The 14,109-nt window shown below is 37.5% G+C and overlaps 1 protein-coding gene and 1 non-coding gene across 2 annotated transcripts in view; one reads left to right on the top strand and one right to left on the bottom strand.

Annotated features, from left to right (window-relative positions):
- Positions 1-14,109, bottom strand: part of THSD7B (thrombospondin type 1 domain containing 7B) — a 1,037,490-nt gene that overhangs the window by 151,714 nt on the left and 871,667 nt on the right. The window lies entirely within an intron of this gene.
- On the top strand, positions 13,461-13,531 carry TRNAV-UAC (transfer RNA valine (anticodon UAC)). Its single transcript has one exon. It is a non-coding gene; the product is annotated as a tRNA-Val (tRNA).

The following is a 14,109-nucleotide window of genomic DNA, read 5'->3' as shown; positions in this document are numbered from 1 at the left end:
AGCTGCACAGAAGACTCCAAAGGGCAGAAGACAAATAAAAGTATTACAATGAAATATGCAAAGATCTGAAGTCAGAAAACCAAAAGGGAAGAACACACTCAGCGTTTCTCAAGCTGAAAGAACTGAAGAAAAAATTCAAGCCTCAAGTTGTAATACTGAAGGATTCTATGGGCAAAATATTGAATGATGCAGGAAGCATCCAAAGAAAATGGAAGGAATACATAAAGTCACTGTACCAAAAAGAATTGGTCAATGTTCAACCATTTCAGGAGGTAGCATATAATCAAGAACCAATGGTACTGACGGAAGAGGTCCAAGCTGTACTGAAGGCACTGGCGAAAAACAAGCCTCCAGGCATTGACATAATACGAATTGAGATGTTTCAACAAATAGATGCAGTGCTGGAGCTGCTCAGTCATCTATGTCAAGAAATTTGGAAGACAGCTTCCTGGCCAGCCAACTAGAAGACATTCATATTTGTGACCATTCCAAAGAAAGGTGATCCAATAGAATCCAGAAATTATCGAACAATATTATTAATATAACACACAAGTAAAATTTTGCTAAAGATCATTCAAATGCGTTTGCAGCAGTACATCAACAGAGAATTGCAGGAATTCAAGCTGGATTCAGAAGAGGACTTGGAACAAGGGAGATCATTGCTGATGTCAGATAGATCTTGGCTGAAAGCAGAGAATACCAGAAAGATGTTTACCTGTGTTTTGTTGACTATGCAAAAGCATTTGACTGTGTGGATCATAACAAATTATAGATAACATTGCAAAGAATGGGAATTCCAGGACACTTAATTGTGCTCATGAGGAACCTGTACATAGACCAAGAGGCAGTCGTTCAAAACATAACAAAGGCATACTGCATGATTTAAAGTCAGGAAAGGCGTGCATCAGGATTGTATCCTTTCACCATACTTATTCAATCTGTATGCTGAGCAAATAATCTGAGAAGCTGGACTATATGAAGAAGAATGCGGCATCAGGATTGGAGGAAGACCCATTAACAACCTGCGATATGCAAATGATGCAATCTTGCCTACTGAAAGTGACGAGGACTTGAAGCATTTACTGATGAAGATCAAAGACCAAAGCCTTCAGTATGGATTGCACCTCAACATAAAGAAAACAGAAATCATCACACCTGGACCAATAAGCAATATCATGATAAATGGAGAAAATACTGAAGTTGTCATGGATTTCATTGTATTTGGATGTAAAATCAATGCCCACGGAAGCAACAGTCAAGAAATCAAACAACGTTTTGCATTGGGCAAGTCTGCTGCCAAAGACCTCTTTACAATGTTGAAAGCAACATGTCACTTTGAGGACTAAGGTGTGCCTAACCCAAGCCATGGTATTTTCAATCCCCTCATATGCATGTGAAAGCTGAAAAACGAATAAGAAGACCAAAGAAGAACTGATGCCCTTGAATTATGGTGTTGGTGGAGAATACTGAATACACCATGGACTGCCAGAAGAACAAACAAATCTGTCTCAGAAGAAGTACAACCAGAATGCTCCTTAAAAGCAAGGATTGCGAGGCTTCTTATGTACTTTGGACATGTTCTTAGAAGGGACCTGTCCCTGCAGAAGGACATCATGCTTGGTAAAGTGGAGGGTCAGCAAATAAGAGGAAGACACTCATTGATACAGTGTCTGCAACAATGACCCTTATTTAGACACAACGTCTGTGACAATGGGCTCAAACATAGCAAGGACTGTGAGGATGGTGCAAGACCAGGCAGTGTTTCGTTACGTTGTACCAATGGTCGCTATGAGTTGGAGTCAACTTGATGGCACCTAACAATAACAACAGCAATCTTTATGAAAGCAATGGCCAGGTCTTTCTCCCACAGAGCCACTGGGTGAGTTCAAACTGCTAATGTGTTGATTAGCAGCCAAGAGCTTAAGTGACACTACCAGGGCTCCTTAGAAATGGTATACCCAAAACCAAAAAAAAAACTGTTGCCGTTGAGTCGATTCCAACTCATAGCAACCCTATAGGACAGAGTAGAATTGCTCCATAAGGTTTCCAGGGAGCAACTGGTGGATTTGAACTGCCAACCTTTTGGTTAGCAGCTGAACTCTTAACCACTCTGTCACCAGGGCGTAGTGGTATAGACTTATATAAATAATGCAAGCTTACCTAGGAAAATGTAAATCAGAAATATTAACCATAAGTAGAAATAAACAGATTTGTTATCAAGTCTTATATATTAAACCAAGTTTCCACAGTATTATCTCTATTCACTTTTTATAGCATCAAACACTAAAATAAAATAAAATGCTAAAGAATATTTGAAATCTGTATTAGATAAAAATTAAAGAAAAATAAAAGTTTTTATGAATATGTAATTGAGAAATATTTCAATAGACAATATCAAACTTCAATTCTAGGAGGATATATGAATTAAATATGTTTTTTTTTACTTGTGAAATTTTATATTTAAGCCAAAGCATGCTATATGTAGTCGTGTCCACCATTTTAATATGGGATCACTTGGAAGGATATGTTATTATATAAATTTTATATGAAAGCCATCTGATGTCATCACAAACAATACGCTTTTCAGCATCTTATTTTAGAACATCACTTAGAGATACTAATGGCATTTATTATTCATAGATATATATTCCTGTTCTTATATATCTTCAATTACTTGGGAAAAAGAAAACCTAAATTAATAGAGTATATTTTTAATATGAGATGTGTAAAATTCCCCTTAGTTAAGCATTCATTTTGCAACTAGTGCATGGAGGTAAGAAAGTATGAGGTATTATGTATATTTTATAATTAAAGAGACAGAAAAGTTGAATGACACAGCAACAACTCAAGCATCCTTCCTCTTTCCTTAGAGCACCTGTATTTTTCTGATTCCTCAAAAATCAAATGAGACGGAAAGAAGACAGCTTCTAGTCGGTCATAAAATGATGTTCTATGTTCAGGATGACACAAAAGAGATTGCTACACACTATTTAATAGTCACCAGTGACTTCAGAAAAGAGATGTACTGCTGTTAAAACCCTGGTTCTCATTAATTCTCTTATAACCAAACCTGTTGCTGTCAAGTCAATTCCAACTCATAGTGACCCCATAAGGACAGAGAAGAACTGACGCATAGGGTTTCCAAGGCTGTAATCTTTGTGGAAGTAAACTGCCACATCATTCTCCTGCACAGCCACCAGTGAGTTTGAACCACCAACCTTTTGGTTAGCAGCCAAGCTCTTAACCACTGTGCCATCAGGGCTCCTTATTAATCCTCTTAAAAGCCTTTAAACATAGGCAAGAAGGCAGAAAAAGAGACAACTATTTCTATTCGATGGTAAAATAAATTAAAAATGGAGGAAGAAACCTGGATCAAAGGCAAAAGGGAAAATGGAAAAATTAGAAGAATCAATGTTGCAAACATTGTGAAAAGTAGAAGTCAGAACAAAAAGCTCCTGTCCCAATACTGTTAATGTATACGTGTGTGTGCGTGTACATGTATGTGTGTGCATGAGTGTGCACACATGTGGGCATGGGGATTGTTTTTTAATGTACACTTTTCTTGGAAGATATTAAAATCAACATTAAGTGATATTGGAGACAGCAAGCTCCTGAGTTTGCCAAATCAAGTGTTTGGTCAGAGTTCTATTTGTGTTTCCATCTAACAACAGAGAAAACCAATCAATCAGGCAAACAAAACAACATTATCAGGCAAATTGCTGTGTCTGAGAGTCCTTTTAATCAGATACAACCTTCTGACATCTCAGTAACCTATAAAGCCCAGCAGCAGCCCAGGCTAAGGATATATAGCATGCTAAGACTACATTAAGATAAATATGATAATCTATCTAGGGAATCATTCCTTTCCCCTTTTGCAGATAGCTATGAGCCCTGGTGGTGCGATAGTCAAGAGCGTGGCTGCTAATCAAAAAGATCGGCAGTTCAAATCGACCAGCTGCTCCTTGGAAATCCTTTGGGCAGTTCTACTCTGTCCTATAGGGTCACTATGAGTCGAATGGACTCGATGGCTATGGATTTGGTTTTGGTTTTATTTACACAACATTTACAATACACTGCTTTGCATATCAATGGTCTACGTGTCTAAACGGAGCCTTTGTAAGAATGGCATATCTACGACAAAAAACCCCACAATAATTAGAAAGCTTCCATTATTTTGTCTAACTTCTTCCTATATATAAGAATGGTTAATCTTTTTTTTTCTTTTTTTTTTAAGTAGGGTGTTGAGATGATGGAGGAGTAGTGAAATTAGTGGATTCAGGTAAGTCTGAACCTAACAAGATAACATGAGAAAGAAGTCATCTTTCTTATGAATATAAAGAGGTAGAATTAACTGGTGCAGAAATGACAAGTTTTATTCTGCATTCTGCTTGTTTTCCATGGGGCAAGGTTCTGGACAGGCATGTTATGAAGAACTGGAATACTGCTAATGCTAGAGGGATGAAAACCTGTTGCTGTTGAGTTGATTCTGACTCATAGCGACCCTATAGGATGGAGTAGAACTGCTCCATAGGGTTTCCAGGGAGAAGCTGGTGGATTTGAACTGCTGACCTTTTGGTTGGTAGCTGAATCTCTTAACCACTGAGTCACAGGGCTAGAGGGATGAGTCAAGAATAATTCATTTGAAGATATTAAATTAGCTACAGGGAGTGGTTTGTACCCAAAGACAATTTTGTCAGTTAAAATAAAACAAATATATTGTTTGTCTTCTCTATCTTTCTAAGCTACATTGTTAAGAAAATGTTACATCTTTATGTATACCTGTATCATTATGTATGTATACATAAGTAATATTATACATTATATCATACATTATATAGACAGAGATATATGTTATATTAACAATGTATGATTCAGATACCAATTTCCTCATTTTTCTGACCCGAATATTTTTAGATGTATGAATTGAATTTTTAATAGCAAAACCATGACTTATCCATTATTTTGATTCATTATTTGTCATTAGATTTATTTGTCCTATTGACTGTATCTTTTTTATCTATATAATCACTAGCTAGCTAACTTTATAGACTTGTTTTCACTTACTATAAAATTTCTAAATTATTTATTATTAAAAAGAAACACAAGTGAAATCATAAAACCTCACATATAAGAGCCAAGTGAAAACATGAAAAACAGACACAAGGAGAAAATCAACCATATTCTATATATTTTGAGACAAATTCTAGTGGACACAACTAACACATTATGTCTCTATTCCATAACACTGCAGTTTAATAGTTTATATCAAATAATTTAATTTCTTGAACTTTCTCATAAAGAAATCTTACCTCCGAGATGTTCATTTTCCACCAAGGGCTGTGATCTCATCCAATTAAATCTAAATTAAATGTGTTTTGTAGGAATTCAGTAAGTTATAAAACACACATAAACAGAATAGTCTAGAATGATTTTTTTCATCAGTCTAAAATTACATCTTTACTATAATTAGATTATCTCCAGTATCCTCAGTTATTGGAAATACCAAAGACTAAAAGAATTTCTCTTTTAGGAGTCAATCTGTAATAACCTTATGTACTTGGAAAAACATCTTTTATTGGCATTTGATATGAGAGAAACTAGCATAATGTTGCTTTTGATCAAATTAGTTCCAGATGCAGGAGTGTTCCTTCATTCACTGAACACTTACTGAGTACCTACTGTGTTCCCAATAACTATGCTAAGCAATTAACTTGGTAAATCAGAACTCTTAACTTCACTTCTTTAAGATTCAACTCCAAAAACACAATTATAATGAGCTCTTTGTTTCAACTTACTTTGTCAAATACACTCTTTCTGTTTATTTTATAGAAGTCTAATCATCTCTATTTGGCTATGAGCCCTAGACCTCGGCTTGTTCTTCTGCCGGGAAAAGCACTACTTGACATTCTGCAAGCAGAGTACCACAACTCATCCAGTGTCTCCAGGTCACTCCGGGAAGACACTTTACCTACTAAGAATTTAAAACACTGCTGAATTAAGCACAAGTCACTAGGTAGTGGTATAAGGCACATGAGCATTATGGGAAAATAGGTACATAGGCTCCTTTGTCTTAAGTTCACCTTTCACACTTGCAATTATACGCAGGTGTAAGAAATTGCATGCAGGAATAATTGCACTGGAAATTTGCTAACTGCAGGTGTAACTGGTCAGTTGTACCATCGCAAGGGAGCCCCTGGTTAATAATGCCAATTATTAGGTAATTATAGGTATAATTATCTGAATTTCTATGCAATTTTATTGCTTAAAAAACTTCAGTGCAGAAAATAAGATATGAACATAACCTTAACAAAATTTTCATTAAGCTGGAGTGCTGCTGCGTTTCAAGTGCTTAAGAACTGAATTTCACATTAACAGTTCTTATCCTGGGTCTCTGCCTCTGCACTCAGTCATTGTTTACTTGACTCTTAACTGCACTGTGTCCAAACAAGTGATGTGGCAGGGAAAACTGTATCAGAATATTTTCCTGGGTTCAGAACTAAGCCTAAATTCTGTCAATATATGTAGAACATATTATATTCTGATAAGACTATTTTGCTGATCTTCAGAGCCAAGGCAATGTTTAAGTAAAGAGAAATGTAAAATACACAATCTGTCAGTTTGTCGTATTGTGGTGGCCTGGGTGTTGCTATGATGCTGGAAGTTATGCCACTGGTATTTCAAATACCAGCAGGGTCATCCATGGTGGACAGGTTTCAGTGGAGCTTCCAGACTAAGACATACTAGGAAGAAACGTTTGCTAACCTACTTCTGAAAATCAGCCAATAAAAATCCTATGGACCACAAGAGAATATTGTCCGATACAGTGTTAGAAGATGAGTCTCCTAGGTTGGAAGTCACCCAAAATACCCAGTGGCTGCAACAGTAGACTCGAGCATGCCAACAATCATGAAGATAGCATAGGACCAGGCAATGTTTCATTCTGTTGCACATGCGGTTACCATGAGTCACAGCCAATTAACAACAACAACAAAATACTATAAAGAGGAAATCAAGGTGTTTACCTCACCAAGTCCATCTTTACTGTTTTGGAATAGAATCCTTATATTCCCCATGGTAGAATGACCTTGATCGCTGTGATTTTGTTCTATATTCTAGTTATGTAAACAATGGGTTCGCAACCTTTAAATATATCATTCAACAAAGGAAGAGGCAGGCTCTGAGAATGCTTTGTAATGATGGAAAATCCATTATTTCAAATATTCTATGTTTGAATATTTGAGAATTGATTAATGGAGTTCTCTTCACCCTGGCTGCTATATATCAAAATTCAAGGGTCAGTGATGTCTGCACTCCTTTGGATCCTAATTCCAGGAACTAAGCTTTGGCCTTATTCCTTGTGGGATTAAGCCCTATCATTTATGGAAGTTCTAGTAATTGTTCCTACTCTTGTTCTATATGCTTTAGTCTACTTTATGATTCACAGATTGCTCTGGATATGAGCCCTGTTTGCTCTTTCTAGTCCTTCTGGAGTCCTGCTTCTGGACCCTGGGCCTTAAGACTAGGCCTGTAATATCCATCACCCTTCATGTTTTCTCCTTGGACCACCCAATTTTGCCTGCACCAGGATGCCCCTGGTTGTTCATCTTCCTATCTCGGTAAATACAGGAAAAGCACTCAGTGCTAAAACAAAGAATAATTATCCAAGCAATGCCAATAATAAAGCTGATTTGAGCCTCTACTTTGCTGTGATGGTGACATCATTTTACAAACCCAGGAAGTATCTTCCATACTGTACTTTAGTTCCATTTCAGTTGTGCTCCAGGGACACTATCTGTAGGGGCCACAATATGAATAGTGCACCTGGTAATTGACAAATCACCATGGTGCGGCAAGACAGGTCATTTAGCCGCGTCCGGCAATATACTCAAGAAAATCTCACCAATAGCTCAACAGATCAGATTGCAGCTTCTCTGTGGTCAACTAAAAGGCTATAAATCAGTGAAATGTTCAATTTTTAAAAGTTCTGCACTCTAGTCTATTTGTGAAACATGGTGTAATATATATCTCTCTTTTCTAATTTTATAATGCACATTTGCACATCAGAAGCCCGAGACTTCTGGAAATAAACAGATTTAAATGTGTTAAAATTCATGTTTTTCAAACTTCTTTTAACACAGAACCCTTTTAGAGAGGGATATCTGCTCATTAGCTTTATAACATCCCTGGAACACGCTCTGGGAAGCACTGTTCAAAAAGTCCCATTGTAAATACTGCTTACTCATTTTGATCCCTAGAGCTTTTCTTCCTATTATTTACTCAACAATTAGCTAGTGCAAAGGGTCGAAGGGGCAGCCGCATCTCTACAGCTGATTGCAAGAGCAGTAACAGGACACTGATTTTTTTTCTTTAGACCTGCAACAGCTTTTAAACTCTAATTCTCTCAAGTGCACTACAGAACATGTTGCACTACTAACTGTTATTCAATTAACAGTCGATATTTTCAGGGAGCAGTAAAAAATTTTACAAGACTCTTTTCCACTTCCTTTTTCCCATGCACCACTTGAAAGTCACTTTCTTTTAGTTTCTTTCCAAATGTTAATCAAATCATCATGCACTTATCACTCAACTTTCAAATATATGGCAGGGACACTCCTCCACATGTCACTAGGGAGGTAGATGGCCACATTTCAAACTCCTGTCTCTATTCTCATTTCAACCATAGCAGAAAAAATAGATGTGATATATAAAAATAAAACCAACCAGTTGCCGTTGAGTTGATTTTAACTTATAGTGATCCCATGCGTGTCAGGGTAAAACTGTGCTCCATAAGGTTTTCGATGGCTGATTTTTCAGAAGTAGATCACCAGGCCTTTCTTCCGTGGCACTGCTGGGTGGACTCAAACTTCCAAATATCAGTTAGCAGCCGTGGATGTTAACTGTTTGTACCACCCAGGGACATGAAAGGAGTTTAATTCTCTTGATGAGAAGGTATGCATTTATTTTTGTTGTTTTATTTTGTTTTCACTATATTCCTCTCTTAAATCTTAAAAGTTCCAATTTAAATTTCTAATATCTGAAGTTTGCTATGGTCTCTCTGAATACAGGTGCCCTGTAAATGTCCTTTTTGCCTATTCTTATGCAGATGCTAAATTCCTTAACAGAGCCAGAATCACTGGACATTCTACAGTACACTTTCCTGCCTCTAATGCTTGTTTATTCTTCTTCAAGACCCAACTCTTACCTCATCTTCTTTAGGACTCACTTCCCATGCACATCGGTAACCACACTCCCTTGAAGCCATTTACGTTTTGTCTTTGGAACATTTATTGGTCCCTTATCACGTGGCAGCATTATGTTGTTAGAGATTCACTTTAAGTGAAAGAGCTAATTGTCCAACTGCATTGAAAATCCTCACTCTGCCTGTACGTCACTGTATTCTCAATGCCTGTTACAATACATCATTCATTGCTTCATTCATTCTTTATGCAACAAACATCTACAGAGTGCCAGAGTAAGTAATAATGATCATATCTGGGGAGTGGGACATGTGACAATCCTGTAAAACAAATAATCCATAAAGTGAAAAGGGCCTTAGAGAGAAAAAGGACTATATGTGTATGTAAAAGTTGGAGTATCCTAGAAGTTTTCACTTAACCTCTATCACTAGTGATAAATAGGAGTAAGAGTTTGCTAAAAGGTGAAGGGAAAGACTTTTTTCAAGGTGAAAATAATTACGTGTATGAAAATTTAACAACTAAGGATAACTGTATGCTCAAGGAATGCCAAGAATTTTTGGTGCCACTAAATGGTAGAAAAACAAGTCTAGAAAGTGCCAGACTTTCAAGTGCTTTGTGTGCCACCCCCATCAGTGTGGTCTGTATCCTGTGTAGCAGTAGGCCTTGAATTTTGGTGTATATTTCAGATACTCCTAAGTGTTCTAATGCAGCAGGTCTACGGTGGAGTCTAGGAATTTGTACTTTTAACATCTCAGATAATTCTAATGCAAGTTCTCCAAGATAAAAATTTGAGAAATATCATCTGTAGGCAGTGGGAAACTTGAGAGGGGTTTTAAATAGGCAGCATGGAGGCTGGATTAAATTGGGGAGAGGTTGGCAGCTGGCACACTGTTGAGAGGTTTGGGCACTAGATTAGGAAATGGATGTCAATTTTAATGAAGACAATTGCAAACAGCTTTATTATTTGTTTGTATGTTGAATGATGCAGGAAGCATCAAAAGCATACAGAAGGAATACACAGAGTCACTGTACTAAAAAGAATTGGTCAATGTTCAACCATTTCAGGAGGTAGCATATGCTCAAGAACCATGGTAGTGAAGGAAGAAGTCCAAGCTGCACTGAAGGCATTGGTGAAAAACAAGACTCCAGGAACTGAAGAAATACTGATTGAGATTCTTCAACCAATGGATGCAATGCTGGAAGCGCTCACTTGTCTGTGCAAAAAAATTGGGAAGGCAGCTACCTGGCCAACCAACTGGAAGAGATCCGTATCTTAGCCCATTCCAAAGAAAGGTGACCAATGGAATGTCAAAATTATCGAACAATATCATTAATATCACACACAAGCAACATTTTGCTGAAGATAATTAAAAAATGGCTGCAGCAGTACACCCATAGGAAACTACCAGAAATTCAAGCTGGATTCAGAAGAGGACGTGGAAAAACAGATATCATTGCTGATGTCAGATAGATCTTGGCTGAAAGCAGAGACTACCAGAAAGATGTTTACCTACGTTTTACTGACTACCCAAAGACATTCAGCTGTGTGGATCATAGCAAATTATGAATAATGTTGCAAAGAATGGGAATTCCAGAACACTTAACTGTGCTCACGAAGAACCTGTACACAGAGGCACTCATTCGAAAAGAACAAGAAGATATTGTTTATGGTTTAAAAAAGGAAAAAGTGTTTGTCAGGGTTGTATCCTTTCACCATACGTATTCAATCTGTATACTAAACAAATAATCCAAGAAGCTGGACTACATGAAGAAGAACACAATATCAGAATTGGAGGAAGGCTCACTAACAGCCTCCCCGTGGATGCAGCAGTCAAGAAATCAAATAATGTATTGCACTGGGCAAATGTGCTGCAAAAGACCTCTTTAAAGTGTTAAAAAGCAAAGATGTCACTTTAATGACTAAGGTGCACCTGCCCCAAGCCATGGTGTTTACAATCATTTCATATGCATCGGAAAAATGGACAGTGAAAAAAGATCAAAGAACAACGGACGCACTGGAATTATGGTGTTAGCGAAGAGTATTGAATATACCATGGATTGCCAGAGAACAAACAAATCTGTCTTAGAAGGAATACAGCCAGAATGTTCCTTAGAAGTGAGGATGGTAGGACATTGTTTCACTTACTTTAGACATGTTATCAGGAAGGATCAATCCCCAGAGAAAGACATCGTGCCTGGTAAAGCAGTGAGACAGCAAAAAAAGAGGAAGATCCTCAACAAGATGGAATGACACAATGGCTGCAACTATGGGCTCAAACATAGCAATGATTGTGAAGATGGCACAGGACCAAGCAACGTTTAGTTCTGTTATACATAAGGTCGCTGTGAGTGGGAACTGACTCGAGGGCACCTAACAACAACATTGTTGTGTAAAACAAGACTGAACCTGAATAATTTCTAAGAAACTAAAATACCATGTGCCTTATTCATAATATTTCAGCAGCCATTATGCTCCTCTTGTTACACAACATATTTTCTCACTTAAACCTCATCAAAATCCTGTGAAGTAGAAATTATCATCGCTATTTAATAGATGAGGAAACAAGGATTCAGACAGGTGAAATGACATGCTCAGTGTTACATTAGGCATATGCAATAGGCATGCAGATTAAAATTCAAGTCTCACTCTTTTTCCTATACCATGCTGCTGTTCAAATTACCGCAAAGTAATTTCCAAAGTATGCAACAAAATACAATAGACATCAATTTTGTATGCAACAAATTTGAATATGATTTTGATGTTATTGAAGGCTGACAACACAGGCATCCAATCAGCTCATATCAGGATTCTTCCTATTGCAAATGACAGAAACTCAAACTCAACTGGTTTAAGCAAAATGGGAATTTATTGATGTCTATCAATCAATTTATTAATTTACATGACTTGATTCAGGGAATCAATGACTCTAGAGCCTGGTTTCTCCCTCCCCAGTACTCTACTTCCTTTTTGTTGTCTCCAGGTTCAGTTCCACTTGTTCTGACAAGACTGTTTGCTCCAGAGCTCCAGCCTCATATCCACCAAGTTTCAAGTCCAATGGGAAAGAGTATTTACTTTTTCCCAGCAATCTCAGAGACTCACTGCAGTTAATTGCTTTTATTGGGTCATATGCCCATCCCTGAGTCAACCCCTGTAGCCAGGGGAACTCAATGTTCTGATTCTCCATGTGGGAGTCCAATGCCCGCCTTTGGATTCTGGGTATAGACAACTCTACCAAGCATCATAGACTATGAGTGGAGGACAAATGGTTCTCCAAAATGAAACTGGATTGATATTACCCAAAAATGGGTTTCAATTTGAGGGAGCAACATTAGTAAATATATAGAGTGTTCAGCTAAAAAGAAGAGCAAAGTAACTGATTTTGAATTTATATTTCTATGATAGAATCAATCGAATCCATTGCTGTATTAGATAACACTTCTCTAAATATTTTGATCACTTTAGAATAACACATCACACTGATGAAATTTTAGCAGGAAATCTGTTTTAGATTGTTCCTATCCACACACACACGCACCACATAACACTGTCTTCAAGACTATTTTGTTAATATGGATTGAATCCATTTAAACAAGATTATTCTGTAAACAACTGACTGAATTCTGTTATTTTATTTTCAAAAAAACCCACTAGTCAGTCAAATTAAAGCACCTTTCTAACTTTACAATAATTTGTGTGCATATATAGCTGCAATTCTTCAGCCAAAGTACATTGGTTCTTTTAATCCTTTAATTGATACTTCCTTCCAACAATCCCTGTCTTTTGATTCCCTTTCCAAAATCACTCACTTCTCTAAGCAAGGAGGAAGTTTTTACTGACCCATGTCTTTGGTAGTTTAAGACTGGATAAGCAGGGCCAAATTCCTGAAAGTTTTACTCTTTGGTGATATTTTATATTCTCTTGAGGGTATGGAGGAGCCCTGGTGGTGCAGTGGTTAAAGCGCTCATCTGCGAACCAAAAGGTCGGTGGTTCTAACCTACCAGCTGCCACATGGGAGAAAGATGATGTAGCACTTTGCTTCCATAAAGATTACAGCCTTGGAAACCTCATGGGACAGTTCTACTCTGTACTACAGGGTCACTATGAGTTGGAATCGACTCGACCGCAATAGGTTTTGGAAGGTATGTGTTAATTTTCAACCTGTTAATTTTTCATAGAACATTTCAAGCCTCTAAGACACTGCTCCTCTGTGTTCCAGTAAACCCATTTACAAAAGGTTTATCACAGTGACCATAATTATTAGGGAATTGGTGGTTCAGTAGTAGAATTCTTGACTTACATCCAAGAGACCTAGGTTCGATTCCTGGCCAATACACCTCATGTGCATCCACTGTCATCCTCCTGTCAGTGGAGGCTTGAGTGTTGCTATCTTGCTAAATAGGTTTCAGCAGAGCTTCCAGACTAAGATGGATTAGGAAGAAAGGCCTGGCCTGGCGATCTGCTTCCAAAAATCAGCCAATGTAAACCTTATGAATCACAATGATTAGATCTGCAACCAATCATGGAATGGCATAGGACCAGGCAGTTTTCACTCCATTGTGCATAAGGTTCCCATGAGTTGGGGGCTGACCTGACAGCAGCTAACAACAACACCATAATTATTAACTAAATCAATGGATTACATAAATAAATAATTGTTCTCCAGTAAACCGAAAGCTGGTTGAGGTCACAGCTCTGCATTCTCAGCCTCTAGAACAGTGTTTTGCACATAATAATTGTTTGGCTGAATGGATGCACTTATTAGCAGTCATATGGTAACCAGATAAAATAATGTCACTGAATTGTACATGCGAACAATGTTGAAAAGGGCAAACGATTTGTTACATATATATTTACCATGATTAAAAAAAAAGTTGATTTCACCCAATCCTCCTCTCCTGATGAAAAAAAAAA

The sequence above is a fragment of the Trichechus manatus genome, unplaced genomic scaffold, assembly GCF_000243295.1.
Source record: "Trichechus manatus latirostris isolate Lorelei unplaced genomic scaffold, TriManLat1.0 scaffold00033, whole genome shotgun sequence".
NCBI lineage: Eukaryota > Metazoa > Chordata > Mammalia > Sirenia > Trichechidae > Trichechus > Trichechus manatus.
Note: the sequence above shows the minus strand (reverse complement) of the source record. Positions and strands in the feature narration are given on the sequence as shown.